The sequence below is a fragment of the Hyperolius riggenbachi genome, chromosome 3 (genome assembly GCF_040937935.1).
Source record: "Hyperolius riggenbachi isolate aHypRig1 chromosome 3, aHypRig1.pri, whole genome shotgun sequence".
Classification (NCBI taxonomy): Eukaryota; Metazoa; Chordata; class Amphibia; order Anura; family Hyperoliidae; genus Hyperolius; species Hyperolius riggenbachi.
The window spans coordinates 454,055,565-454,068,576 of record NC_090648.1 but is presented as its reverse complement, the minus strand read 5'-3'; the positions used below and the strand labels follow the sequence as shown (position 1 = coordinate 454,068,576).

The following is a 13,012-nucleotide window of genomic DNA, read 5'->3' as shown; positions in this document are numbered from 1 at the left end:
TCTGCCCAACTGCCAAAAAACTGTGTAGCGAGCGGGGAAGCTGGCCAGCATCATTGTTTAAATCCTTTTTAGGGAATATCTTTATAAAGAATAAAAGTCTTGCTGAGAATTCCCTATGAAGAGATCATGGACCAGTCCAAAACCTGACGCTTCTGTCAGATTTCTACTACCTACTGTAAGTGACAGCAACATAGGAGAAAAGTAATTTATGGCTCCTTTTACTCTGGAAAAAACATACTTCTTATTTGTCTATGTTTACACAGATTTTAAATTTTACAATTTTTCGCCATAGCGCCCCTTTAAAGGACCACTATGGCGAAAAAGATATGCAGTTAAAATCTGACAGAACCGACAGGTTTTGGGCCAGTCCATTTCTTTGTGGGGGGATTCTCATGGTTTACTTTGTTTTCAACAGCATTTCCTGAACAGCAGCTGCAAAGTCTAACTGACAAAACAATGTGCAAGTGAGTAGGGAGGCTGGCTGGTATCTTACTATTTTGACAGTTAAACGGCTGTTCAGGAAATGCTGTTGAAAACAAAGAAAACCCCAAGAATCCCCCATGAGGAGATGGACTGGCCCAAAACCTGTCGCTTCTGTCAGATTTTAACTGCCTACTTTTTTCGCAGCAGTGGCCCTTTCACCAAGGAACTAGTACTGGGGTTCCAGCGCCTATTTTTATAAAGGTCCTACATTAGACTTCTCTATCTCTATCACTTATCACTGTAAACAAAGGGGTTAGAAGAGGGGGTTAAGAAAGACTAAAATTCCTCCTAATAAAGAGCAATGATGAGTATAATCTGAGTATAATTGTGTAAGTATAGGAGGCTAAAAGAGACCGAAAGCCAGTGGCGTAGCAACAGGGCCAGGCAGAGGCGAGAGAGGCTCCAGCCACAGGGCGCAGTGTAGGACGGGGCGCACAAGTCACTTAGCTATCATTCCCCTATTGTGTTTGAAGCAGAGATAAATAAGAAAAGGGGATACATGGCAGTGACTGAAAGCCAGATAGAGATTAAGGTGTTGGGGGGTTGGAGGCCCTAGGGCGCCTCTTAGTTAAATAGCAATCAGTGTGTGACGGCTGGGGTGGGAGGGATGGAGGGGTGCACTTTGGTGTCTCAGCCTTGGGTGCTGGAGGACCTTGTCCCGGTTCTGCGTAGCAATAGGAGTTGCAGAGGTCTCTACCGCACGGGGCCCTTGGAACAGAGGCGCCCTCCCACAACCGCAGTATTAGCTCTTTATTGGTCCTGTGACTGTAATGATCACTTCTAAAAAATGTTTTCAATGATAATAATGATTAACAAGCTGTTCCCCACCCCTTTCTTGCATCTCTGACACTGTGGTTGTCCTTTGCAGGAATAGGTGCGCCGTATCAATTGTTATGTATAGAGTACTTGGGGTGAGGGCGAGCATGTAAAACTTGCACTGGGGCCTATAGCTCCTTAGCTACACCACTGCCAAAAGCCCTCCTACTAAAGAGCAATGCTGAATGTAATTTTTGGTTTGGGTTTTGGTTGCTTGGCTATACCATCTGCCTCTGTAAGAGGGCAGTGCATTGGGTGTCCACTGTTGGGTCCAAATCGGCTTTGACTTTATGATCAGGCCCCCTAGAAGATTATGATACAAGGGCAGTAAATTGGATAAGAATGTGCAAGGAAATACATGTTCTAACCCTGCTTTTTTAGAATTGAAATGAAACAAATGATTGAATGAGACCCATGGCATTACATACTTGAACTGACAGTCATAATCCACTGCCTCCAACTTTAACCTCCATAAACACCCAAGATGCTTTGCAGCTGCCAGTAAGGTATTCCAGGTCCATCTTCTGTCTCCGATGTTTTTCACCTTCTCCTGTCTGGAACTGAAGGACATTTGGCTTACCCAGGGTAACCTTGTCTCGGTGCAAGTGTGGCAGAGGGTTATTTTATTGCTGCTTAGAGAGGTCCGTATGCCCGAGTCCTTCCTTACATGGAAGTCATCCATATTTTACGGGCTTGCCAAGGGCAGTTTGAAATTTCACAGCCCTTTTAATCTTGCCGCACATAACAGATTTAACTGTGTTTATTAGCATTCCTGTAACGGTTCCCTAGAGCATCTCGGCAGATAACGCAGCGGCGGGCGGCCTCTATGGCGCATACAAATCAGTCTGGGATGGCAGCAGCCGAGCTACGAGTGGGCCCAGAGTCACCTATACGGCAGAGAAGGGATTTATGGGGAAAGCAGGCATTGTGTGTGCAAGTCTGTGTGTTTGCGTAGCTCAGCAGAGGAGGCTCTCAGCCCATGCTTGATGAAGCAGAACTCTGTAAAGTGTTCAAACACAACCCCCGAACACAGTGAACGCTCAATAGGTAAAACAGTAGAACTGCAAGAGGCAGCAAATCTTCAAACTATTCCCTAATAGCATGCAGCAGCCGGCAACGTGCCAGCTATGCTAGGTGCTTTACGGAATGCCTACATCCTTTTGCTTCCTGGCCATTGGAGGGAAGCCGCCACAGATTGTTTACCCACACAAATAGCCGGAGGATCACTATGGCAAAAGACTCCAACATTTAAAGGAAATCTGAAGTGAAAATTAACTTATGATATAAAGAATTGTATGTGTAGTACAGCTAAAAAATAGAACATTAGTAGCAAAGAACAGAGTGTCATATTGTTTCCAGTACAGGAAGAGTTAAGAAACGTCAGTTGTTATCTATGCAAGAGAGCTTCTTTGAGCACTCCGACCCAACCTGGGTCTGCTACAGTGCTGTTCTTTGAAGCACTTTACATAAAAAAAAAAAAGTGAGAGACAGCTTGGGATAAGGTTTTACTGCAGTGAAGATCAAAGGGTCATTAGCTCTGCTCTGTTTCATAGTTTAAAAATAAGAGCATGGTTTGTAATTGCAAATATGACAGAATAATAAAAAAAATAAAAGCTCTATATCTGAAAATAAAAATATGAGGCTCTTTTCTTTGCTACAAATGTTCTATTAATTATCTGTACTACACAAACAATTCATTATATCGTTTTTGGTTTTTTTTTGCTTCAGTGTCACTTCAAAATACATTTGTATGTACTTATAAGAAGCCCCAGAGAAAAATTAACTATAAATTACTTTTCTGCTATGTGGCTGCCGATTACATTTGGCAGTAATAATCTGACAGATCTGTCAGGTTTTGGACTAGTCCATCTCCTCATAGGGGATTCTCAGTATTTCCTTTTTTATTTGAAAAAAAAAAAAAAAAACCTTTATAGCTGACACACTGCAACGCACTTTTAAAACACGCTCCCAATGACTAGCATTAAGATTGCAATTAAAAAACAGAAAAACAAAATCATGATCACTGCAATTTTGTCATGATTTTACCACAATTTTAGTGCAAGTCAATGGGAGCGTGTTTTTGAAAAAGAAAACGGATTGCAAAAGCTCTCTGCAGTGTGTCTCCAGCCTATGAAAGGGATCTGTACATCCTATTAGGAGATGGACTAGTCCAAACCCTGTAAAGGGGCCCATACACCTAACGATTTTCCCGACGATATACAGCAGATTTGATCACTGTGATTGAATCTGCTGTGAAATTGTTACGCAAACGATTGATTTCTGTCCAAAATCAATTGTTCCCATCGATTCCTGTCGAGCCGTCCATGTGGAAGATTTTTCTCAATCGCCGGCGGGTCTGGAGTGAGTTGATAGCGGCGTTCAAATGCCCGACGACCGACGCAATACAGCGGCAATACATTACCTGCTCCAGCCGGCGCGAGTCCCCGCTGTCACCGATGTCTTCTTCTCCGCTGGGTTCTGCGTTCCGGTCCGGCTGGCCTCACTTCCTCTCCCAGCAGGAAGTTTAAACAGTAGAGCGCCCTCTACTGTTTCAACTTCCTCGGACAGAAAGAAGTGAAGCCAGCCGGACCGGAACGCGAGAACCCAGCGGAGAAGAAGACATCGGTGACAGCGGGGACTCGCGCCGGCTGGAGCAGGTAATGTATGCGGGGGGGGGGGGGGGGGGGAAGGAGGCAGCGGCAGCACCACCACAGATTGTGATCGGTTTCATGCTGAAATCGATTCACAATCTGTTTGCAGTAAAGGCAGCCATACGATCCCTCTCTGATTAGATTCGATCAGAGAGGGATCTATCTGTTGGTCGAATCTGATGGCAAATCGACCAGTGTATGGCCACCTTAAGACTTTTACAATCTATTGTAGATGACAGTGACATAGTAGAAACAAAAATGTATAGTGCTTCCTACCCTGGTAACTGGTATGTGTTATAGATTTTTAGTTTGACAATTTTTCACAACAGTGGTCCTTTAAATGGGATTGCTTTTTTTAAGATTCCCATAGCAAGATAACCCAATCACTGGAAGTTGGACGTAGGGCCCAGGCACACTATAAGCGTTTTTCTGAGCGCTTTTTGGGCCCATTCACACTACGGCGACTAGCAAGCGATTCCCACTAATCACCAAAGCACTAGCACTTTTTAAAGCGGTAATGCAATGGTAACTATATGGCAGTGATCTCACTGCTGCGATTGCCACCGATCGCGATTAGCGGCAATCGCAAGTGCGTTGCATGCAGCATTTTGCTGCGATTCTGGAGCGATCGCGGTACAGTGCTTAACAAATCTTATTGCGGTTGTCGGGAATTGCAAGGGTGTCCAGTGATTTTACCGCACTAATCGCGGTAAAATCACCCATGCAAAACGGTAGCGCTAAGCACTGCCGTTTTGCTACTTTATAGTGTGAATGGGCCCTTTGGCCTCAAGAGCTTTCTGAGAGCTTTTTAATGTTATTGCGATTTTAATGTAAGTCAATGGGAGAGTTTTTAGAAAGCTTTCAGAAAGTTCTGGAGGCCAAAAAGCAGTTTAGGTGAGCCCTAAGGCTGGTTTCACAGTGGGACGTTACAGGCGCAGGTTAGAGCAGCCTGTAACGCACCCCACCGCACAGCAATGAAAAATCAATGGGCCGTTCACAGTGCCCACGTTGCGTTACACAGTAACGCTGCGCCATTACACAACGTACTGCATGCAGTACTTTGTAAGCGGCAGAGCCGCGTTAGACTGCTTGGACATGCGCAGTACTGTTGGGGAGGAGCGGAGAGCGGCCAAGCACATGGCTAATTAATATTCAATGCACTCAGTGACGTGCAGTGTTTACTTCCTGGAGCGGCCGCTCTGTGCGGCGATTGGCCGGGCGGGACCACGTGATGCCGCATGCGCACAAGAGTACGCATCACGGGATCACGGACGCCAGAGTGAGCTGCACAACGCGGCTCACTCTGACGTCCACCTTAGAGGGCGCCGCGTTGCGTTAGGGGCTTGTTATGCGACCATAACGTCCCCTAAAACGCAACGTCCTGGTGTGAAACCAGCCTTAAACTCCTTTTATGTATGTTTATACAATTATGTACAGAGCATAGAAACTTTGCAGTGCTTTACAGGCATTTGTGGTTACTACACATCAGGGCTGGTTCAAGGGGCCCTGAGGCCCTGGGGCAAACTACAGCATTGGGCCCCGCATGCACCGCCCCCCCCCCCCCCCCCCCACAGCCACTACTGTTCTGCTCCCCGGGGCCCCAGCAGCGCCGCCCCTGCTATATTTTTTGCTCCTCCACTCCCTGGGGCCCTGCTGAAAGGATATTAACAGCCATAATTACCTTTTAGTGCCGGCGGGCCATGGCTGCACTCGGAGACACGCTGTCTCCCTCCTTCTCTATGACCCAGCGCGTCATGTGTAACACACGCCGGGTCATAGAGTGGGATGGAGACAGCGTGTCTCCGAGTGCAGCCACAGTCCGGCCGCTCACCTGCCGGCACTAAAAGGTAATTGCGGCTGTTAATATCCTTTCAGCAGGGCCCCAGGGAGCAGGGGGAGCAAAAATATAGCAGGGGCGGCGCTGCTGGGGCCCCGGGGAGCAGAACAGTAGTGGCCAGGGGGGGGTTGACGGTGCGTGAAAGGGCGGCGCTGCTGGGGCCCCAGCAGAGGCCTGGGCCCTGGGGAAAATGCCCCTTTTGCCTGTATGGTAGTGCCGGCTAGAGTTGGGCCGAACGGTTCGCCTGCAAACGGTTCCATGCGAACTTCCGTGGTTCGCGTTCGCGTCCCGCAGGCGAATGTTTGCGGAAGTTCGGTTCGCCCCATAATGCACCATGGAGGGTCAACTTTGACCCTCTACATCACAGTCAGCAGGCCCAGTGTAGCCAATTAGGCTACACAAGCCCCTGGAGCCCCACCCCCCTTATATAAGGCAGGCAGTGGCGGCCATTATGGTCACTCGTGTGCCTGCATTAGTGAGAGTAGGGCGAGCTGCTGCAGACTGTCTCTCATAGGGAAAGATTAGTTAGGCTTAGCTTGTTCCTGGCTGCATACCTGTTCTGTGAACCCACCACTGCATACCTGTACTGTGAACCCACCACTGCATACCTGTTCATTGAACCCACCACTGCATACCTGTTCAGTGAACCCACCACTGCATACCTGTTCAGTGAACCTGCCACTGCATACCTGTTCTGTGAACCCACCACTGCATACCTGTTCTGTGAACCCACCACTGCATACCTGTTCTGTGAACCCACCACTGCATACCTGTTCAGTGAACCCACCACTGCATACCTGTTGTGTTCAGTGAACCCGCCACTGCATACCTGTTCTGTTCAGTGAACCCGCCACTGCATACCTGTTGTGTTCAGTGAACCTGCAACTGCATACCTGTTCTGTGAACCCGCCGCTGCATACCTGTTCTGTGAACCCACCACTGCATACCTGTACTGTGAACCCACCACTGCATACCTGTACTGTGAACCCACCACTGCATACCTGTTCAGTGAACCCACCACTGCATACCTGTTCAGTGAACCTGCCACTGCATACCTGTTCTGTGAACCCACCACTGCATACCTGTTCTGTGAACCCACCACTGCATACCTGTTCAGTGAACCCACCACTGCATACCTGTTGTGTTCAGTGAACCCGCCACTGCATACCTGTTCTGTTCAGTGGACCCGCCACTGTATACCTGTTCAGTGAACCCGCCACTGCATACCTGTTGTATTCAGTGAACCTGCCACTGCATACCTGTTCTGTTCAGTGGACCCGCCACTGTATACCTGTTCAGTGAACCCGCCACTGCATACCTGTTGTGTTCAGTGAACCTGCCACTGCATACCTGTTCTGTGAACCCGCCACTGCATACCTGTTCTGTTCAGTGGACCCGCCACTGTATACCTGTTCTGTTCAGTGAACCCGCCACTGTATACCTGTTCAGTGAACCCGCCACTGCATACCTGTTGTGTTCAGTGAACCCGCCACTGTATACCTGTTCTGTTCAGTGAACCCGCCACTGCATACCTGTTGTGTTCAGTGAACCCGCCACTGTATACCTGTACTGTTCAGTGAACCTGCCACTGTATACCTGTTCTGTTCAGTGAACCCGCCACTGTATACCTGTTCTGTTCAGTGAACCCGCCACTGCATACCTGTTGTGTTCAGTGGACCCGCCACTGCATACCTGTTGTGTTCAGTGGACCCGCCACTGTATACCTGTTCTGTTCAGTGAACCCGCCACTGCATACCTGTTGTGTTCAGTGAACCCGCCACTGTATACCTGTACTGTTCAGTGGACCCGCCACTGTATACCTGTTCGGCCGTCACTACACAAACAGCTGTTTGCGGTGCGTTACACGGTGAGTTTGGTGTGTCAGTGTGAAGCAGTACCTTAATTACACTACCTGATTGATGTATACACATGCAAGATGTTTTAAAGCACTTTAGGCCTGTCATTTAGCATTCAATGTGATTTCTGCCCTTAAAACGCTGCTTTGCGTCAAATCCAGATTTTTCCCGGGGACTTTTGGCGTGTATCCCACTCCGCCATGCCCCCCTCCAGGTGTTAGACCCCTTGAAACATCTTTTCCATCACTTTTGTGGCCAGCAGAATTTTTTTTTCCAAAGTTCGCCTCCCCACTGAAGTCTATTGCGGTTCGCGAACTTTTCCGCGAACCGAACGTTCCGCGGAAGTTCGCAAACCCGGTTCGCGAACCTAAAATCGGAGGTTCGGCCCAACTCTAGCGCCAGCCCTGCTACACATCAGTAAAGGCAGTCGTCCATTTAGGATATACTGTATCTTATCAATATGCCTGGAAGATTTGATCACTTTGATGGCATCGGCCAGAGATTTATTGACCCCCATGAAAGCGGACTCATGAACGTCCAAATTATTCACTTTATCATTTGACAAATGCTAATATTAACCCTTTGCACTCCTCTGGAGAAAATTCATCACAGTTAAAAGGGCAAGTTCACACTGGGGTGCTTCTCAGCACTTTGTTGATCGCCGGCGATTGCCGATGATCAGACCAGACTCACTGCAGCATTGTGATTTGTATAAATCACAAACATGCTGCATTCTCATTTTTCCAAACAGGAATCGCAAAAAAGAAATGCAAAAAAAGTGAAAATATACCATTACCACTGAACCATGATAAAGGCTTTGTACCTGTGTTTTTTGTCAGTGATCTCTGCAGTTATCCCCCTTGGGCCATCATTATCCTGGCCCTCTCCATTCCTCTTCTGGTTTCCATTGCTTAAAGCCTAAAGTAACCATAACCTGCCATTGTTAACTTTAATCCCTAACCCTATTTTTTCCTCTAGCATTAACTTCCTGTCTCACTCCTAACCTCCATCTCTAATGTAACCCCCTTCCCTAATACCTAACACTAAGGTCCAAACCTAACAAGTAGCACTGTCCTCCTCCCTATATCCCTAAATTAAGCCTTCCTTATCTGGGTGCCTAATCCTAAAGGCTGGTACACACGTGCAACTTTTCCCCCAACTATCGTCCAAACTTTTCTGTTGGATGATAGGTTAGCCATGTGTATGCGTGCCAAATGACTAGACAAACGACTGGTAAGAGGCAGACCAGCGGATAAGCTGACCAACTGTCATGCAAGTTGGCAACATGTGTACAAGTCGTTTGAACTTGTTGTTTTTTGAACGTGACTATAGTGCGCACGCAATATTTAAATGAGTTGGTTGTCTAGTTGCTCAGCGCGTGTTTACGTACTTGTCATGCAAACATCAAGTTGTGCAGTTCGTCATGCATTAAGTTGCACGTGTATACGAACCTTAAGTGCTAACCCTAAATGATGCTCACCTTCAATTGTCTTGAGTGTTTCACGATTCGACTATAAGGTAACTGACGTACCACATCTCCGCCCCCAGAAGCCAGGAATAGTACTTTGGTTTCAAACAGCAGAAAAAACACAACCAAACTGAGCAGCTAATTCTGATATGTTGGCAACAGCCTATATTTAACATTGTGTGTTTTTATCAACCTAAACAATACTGGTTTGGTGCAAGATAGTGCGTTCTAGCTGGTAAGAAGCAAGGACAATTGTTGCTTATTTTCCACGCCTGCACTAAGTAAGTGACTGATAGCAATTCTGAAGCCATGGAGGACCATGGAAATCCTCAGGACAAGGAATGAGAGAAAATTAGTTTTCCAGTCCAATCAGCTTTCCAAAAGTAATTTTTTTGTGTTGACAAAGATAATGCAGGTCTAGGTAGGTGGGGGATACTCATGTTTTCAGCCAAATAGGCCAGAAATGTCCTCTATGTATGGTTCCATCTCCAGGGGTGTAACTACAAATCATAAGGCCCCCAGAAAAAAATGAATGGTGCCAACCCCAATAGTTCAGGGCCCGGGGCTAGGGGGGAACAAAGCGTTATACATTAACTGATCCAGGTGGCAATACAGGTCCCTCTTCACTCCCTCTTCAGTTTGCAAGTGCAGTGCAGCCAGCCACTCACCGTGTGGCTTCCGTCCTAAGTCATGTGACAGCGACGGAAGCCCCATGGTGATTGGCAGGCTGCACAGCAATTGCAAACTGAAGAGGGAGTGAAGAGGGACCTGTATTGCCACCTGTACTTTTTAGATAACGTAAAAACAACCTTTTCACCACTCTGCATAAACTACGTACAGGACTGGCCCCCCAAGCTCCCACTCCAGGGCCCTTCCCGTCAGAGCCAGAGCTGGATCACCCACAAGGCAAACTTAGGCAGCTGCCTAGGGCCTGGAGAGAGTCTAGGGGCCTGGCATATGCTACCCTTCACCAATCTTACTAAAAAAGCCTGGTGACCATCAGCGGCGGGCAAAACTGCTGTCTTGCCCAGGGCCCTATGTCATCTTAATTCATTTCTGGTCAGAGCATGGGCAGCAAGCAATTGTTTGAGTCACCAGAGCCTTAACTCAGCTCTTTCAGAAGTTCCACGTTTTTGATTTTCTGCAGAAACTTTTTTTTCCTCAATTTGCGCGCATCATTCACAGTAATGGGCTCATTTTCACCATACGGAACACAGAGCTGCATTCACAGAGCTCATTTCTATGCAGCGGAGTGGAAAAGCTCTGCCTGTGTTATCTGATCCGCTGTCTGTGTTGGTACAGTAACACAGCAATTAATCTGTGTCAATAATGGATGTTAACCCTCCAATCCAGCAGCTGCCAGTGAATACAAACTATCCTCTGCTTCCAACAGCAAACTTCCCACTAAAATCTAAAAGAGACTTTCCGGGCAAGAAGTCACATCAGGCAGCGAAATGCACAAAGTGGAGTCAATCGGTAGGAAGGCTGGGTGAACTGAAACGCAAAATTTCCCTGTTTGACCTGCGTGTGCATTTAAAGTCTAGCTCCAGGCTATAATGTTTTGCTGGTACTGTGCAGCGACAGAGCGTGCTTTGTTTTCCTTTATTTTCGTCTGTCTAGAATAATCTTCTTAATAAGCTGATACAGGGGTATAACTACAGCCCCTGCGACCCCCGCAGTCGCAGGTGGGCCTGGGGGGCTACGGGGGGCCGGTTCTGGGGCACAGAGCAGCCACAGCTGAGCTTCGTAATGGAATGCCTATAAAAATGACACCTGATAAAAAGTAGCATCGGAGACTGCCAGTAGTCAAAATTACCAATATTTCACTACTTAAAGTGAACCTCCGGACTAAAAATCTACTCAGCAGAACTGAAAAGGCTTGGTGTTTCTTTAACAGTATCACAGCATCAGAACTTTGTTTTTCTTACTAAAGCATCATTTTTAGCTGCATTTTTATCTAAGCTCCACCCATCAAAGAAAACAAGCCCAGGCTTTTTTTCTCTGATGTTGTACAGAGCAAGATGGGATTTCCTATGTTGTTATTCACGTTGCCTAGCAACTCGGAGAGGTGCTCAGGACACAGGACAGTTTAAACTGTGTCTCATGCTCCCTGTCACCTCCTTTCAACCAAAAAGATGGCTGCCTGCCATCATGAAATCAAACATTTGCCTGTTCTTTTAAAACAGGGTGGGTAAGAGATTATATTACCTATCTACTTTAATTAACATAACTGATGTAACTTAATGACAGTATGTTTGTTTAGGCTGGAGTTCCTCTTTAAAGAGGAATTCCAGTGAAAATAATGTAATTAAAGAAAGTGCTTAATTTTTACAATAATTATGTATAAATGATTTAGGTATTGTGTGCTTATTGTAAAATCTTTCCTCTCCCTGATTTACATTCTGATATTTATCACATGGTGATATTTTTACTGCTGGCAGGTGATGTCACTGGAAGTAGCTGCTGCTTGCTTTTTTTGGGCAGTTGGAAACAGCTGTAAACAGCTATATCACACAATGCAACAAGCTTCACAGACAGGAAATTGCCAGGACCATGGTCCTCACAGTTTCCTGTGGGAGGGGTTTCACCATAATATTAGCCATTCAGAGCCCCCTGATGATCCGTTTGTGAAAAGGAATAGATTTCTCATGTAAGAGGGGGTATCAGCTACTAATTGGGATGAAGTTCAATTCTTGGTTTCTCTATAATTCCTATAGTAAAATATAGGTAATTTTTTCCAATATTTTACTATGACCTAACCGTCTCCCTGTGATTGTATCTAAGTGCCCATGGACTATATGCAGTGTAGATCATATGAGAATGCAAATCTCCCAGTTAACTCATATCGATAGGGTAGATGGCATTTCTCAAAAATGCCTACATATTATGGCCCCAACCACTGCTTTTGGCTACCTATGCTGGTGGGGGGACTGTTGGCAACCCAAACTGGGGTCTACCTAAGCGGTTCCTTTGTCTACCCTTACTGAAAGACGGGCTACTTAATGCTGGGAGGCCCTCTAGTTACATAAAATTGGTGTGTGGAGGGAAGGGGCACAAAGGAGCCCTGTTATTTTTGGGAAGGGGGCCCCAACCAAAACTTTGCTATGGCACCCTATGATTTCTAGCTACGCCCCTGTTGCTGGTGGCCTAAAGGACAACTGAAGTGAGAGGGATATGGAGGCTATCGTATTTACTTCCTGTTAAACAATACCAGTTGCCTGGCTGTCCTGCTGATCTCTTTGGCTGCAGTAGTGTCTGAATTACACACCTGAAACAAGCCTGTGGCTCATCCAGTCAGACTTCAGTCAGAAGAAATTGAATCTGCATGCTTGTTCAGGGTCTTTGGCTAAAAGCATTAAAGAGAACCCGAGGTGTGTTTAAAGAATGTTATCTGCATACAGAGGCTGGATCTGCCTATACAGCCCAGCCTCTGTTGCTATCCCAAACCCCACTAAGGTCCCCCTGCACTCTGCAATCCCTCATAAATCACAGCCGTGCTGTGAGGCTGTGTTTACATCTGTAGTGTCAGTCTCAGCTGCTCCCCCGCCTCCTGCATAGCTCCGGTCCCCGCCTGCATCCCTTCCCTCCAATCAGCAGGGAGGGAAGGGATGCAGGCGGGGACTGGAGTTCTGCAGGAGGCGGGGTGGGCAGCAGACTGACACTATACAGGTAAACACAGCCAGCTCTGACAAGCTGTTTGTCAGCAGCGTGGCTGTGATTTATGAGGGATTGCAGAGTGCAGGGGGACCTTAGTGGGGTTTGGGATAGCAACAGAGGCTGGGCTGTATAGGCAGATCCAGCCTCTGTATGCAGATAATATTCTTCAAACCCACCTCGGGTTCTATTTAAAGGCAGAGGATCAGCAGAACAGCCAGGCAACTGGCATTGTTTAAAAGTAAAT

At 46.9% G+C, this 13,012-nt stretch overlaps 1 long non-coding RNA gene across 3 annotated transcripts in view; it reads left to right on the top strand.

The window, feature by feature from the left end:
- The window catches only part of LOC137561670 (uncharacterized), a 101,273-nt gene that overhangs the window by 50,015 nt on the left and 38,246 nt on the right, over window positions 1–13,012 (top strand). The window contains exon 1 of one of the 3 annotated variants that reach the window (XR_011030083.1): window positions 10,523–10,587. The exons of the other annotated variants lie outside the window; for them this stretch is intronic. This is a non-coding gene — a long non-coding RNA (uncharacterized lncRNA). Of the gene's footprint in view, window positions 1–10,522; window positions 10,588–13,012 lie in introns of those variants that run through there. 3 annotated transcript variants of the gene reach the window in all.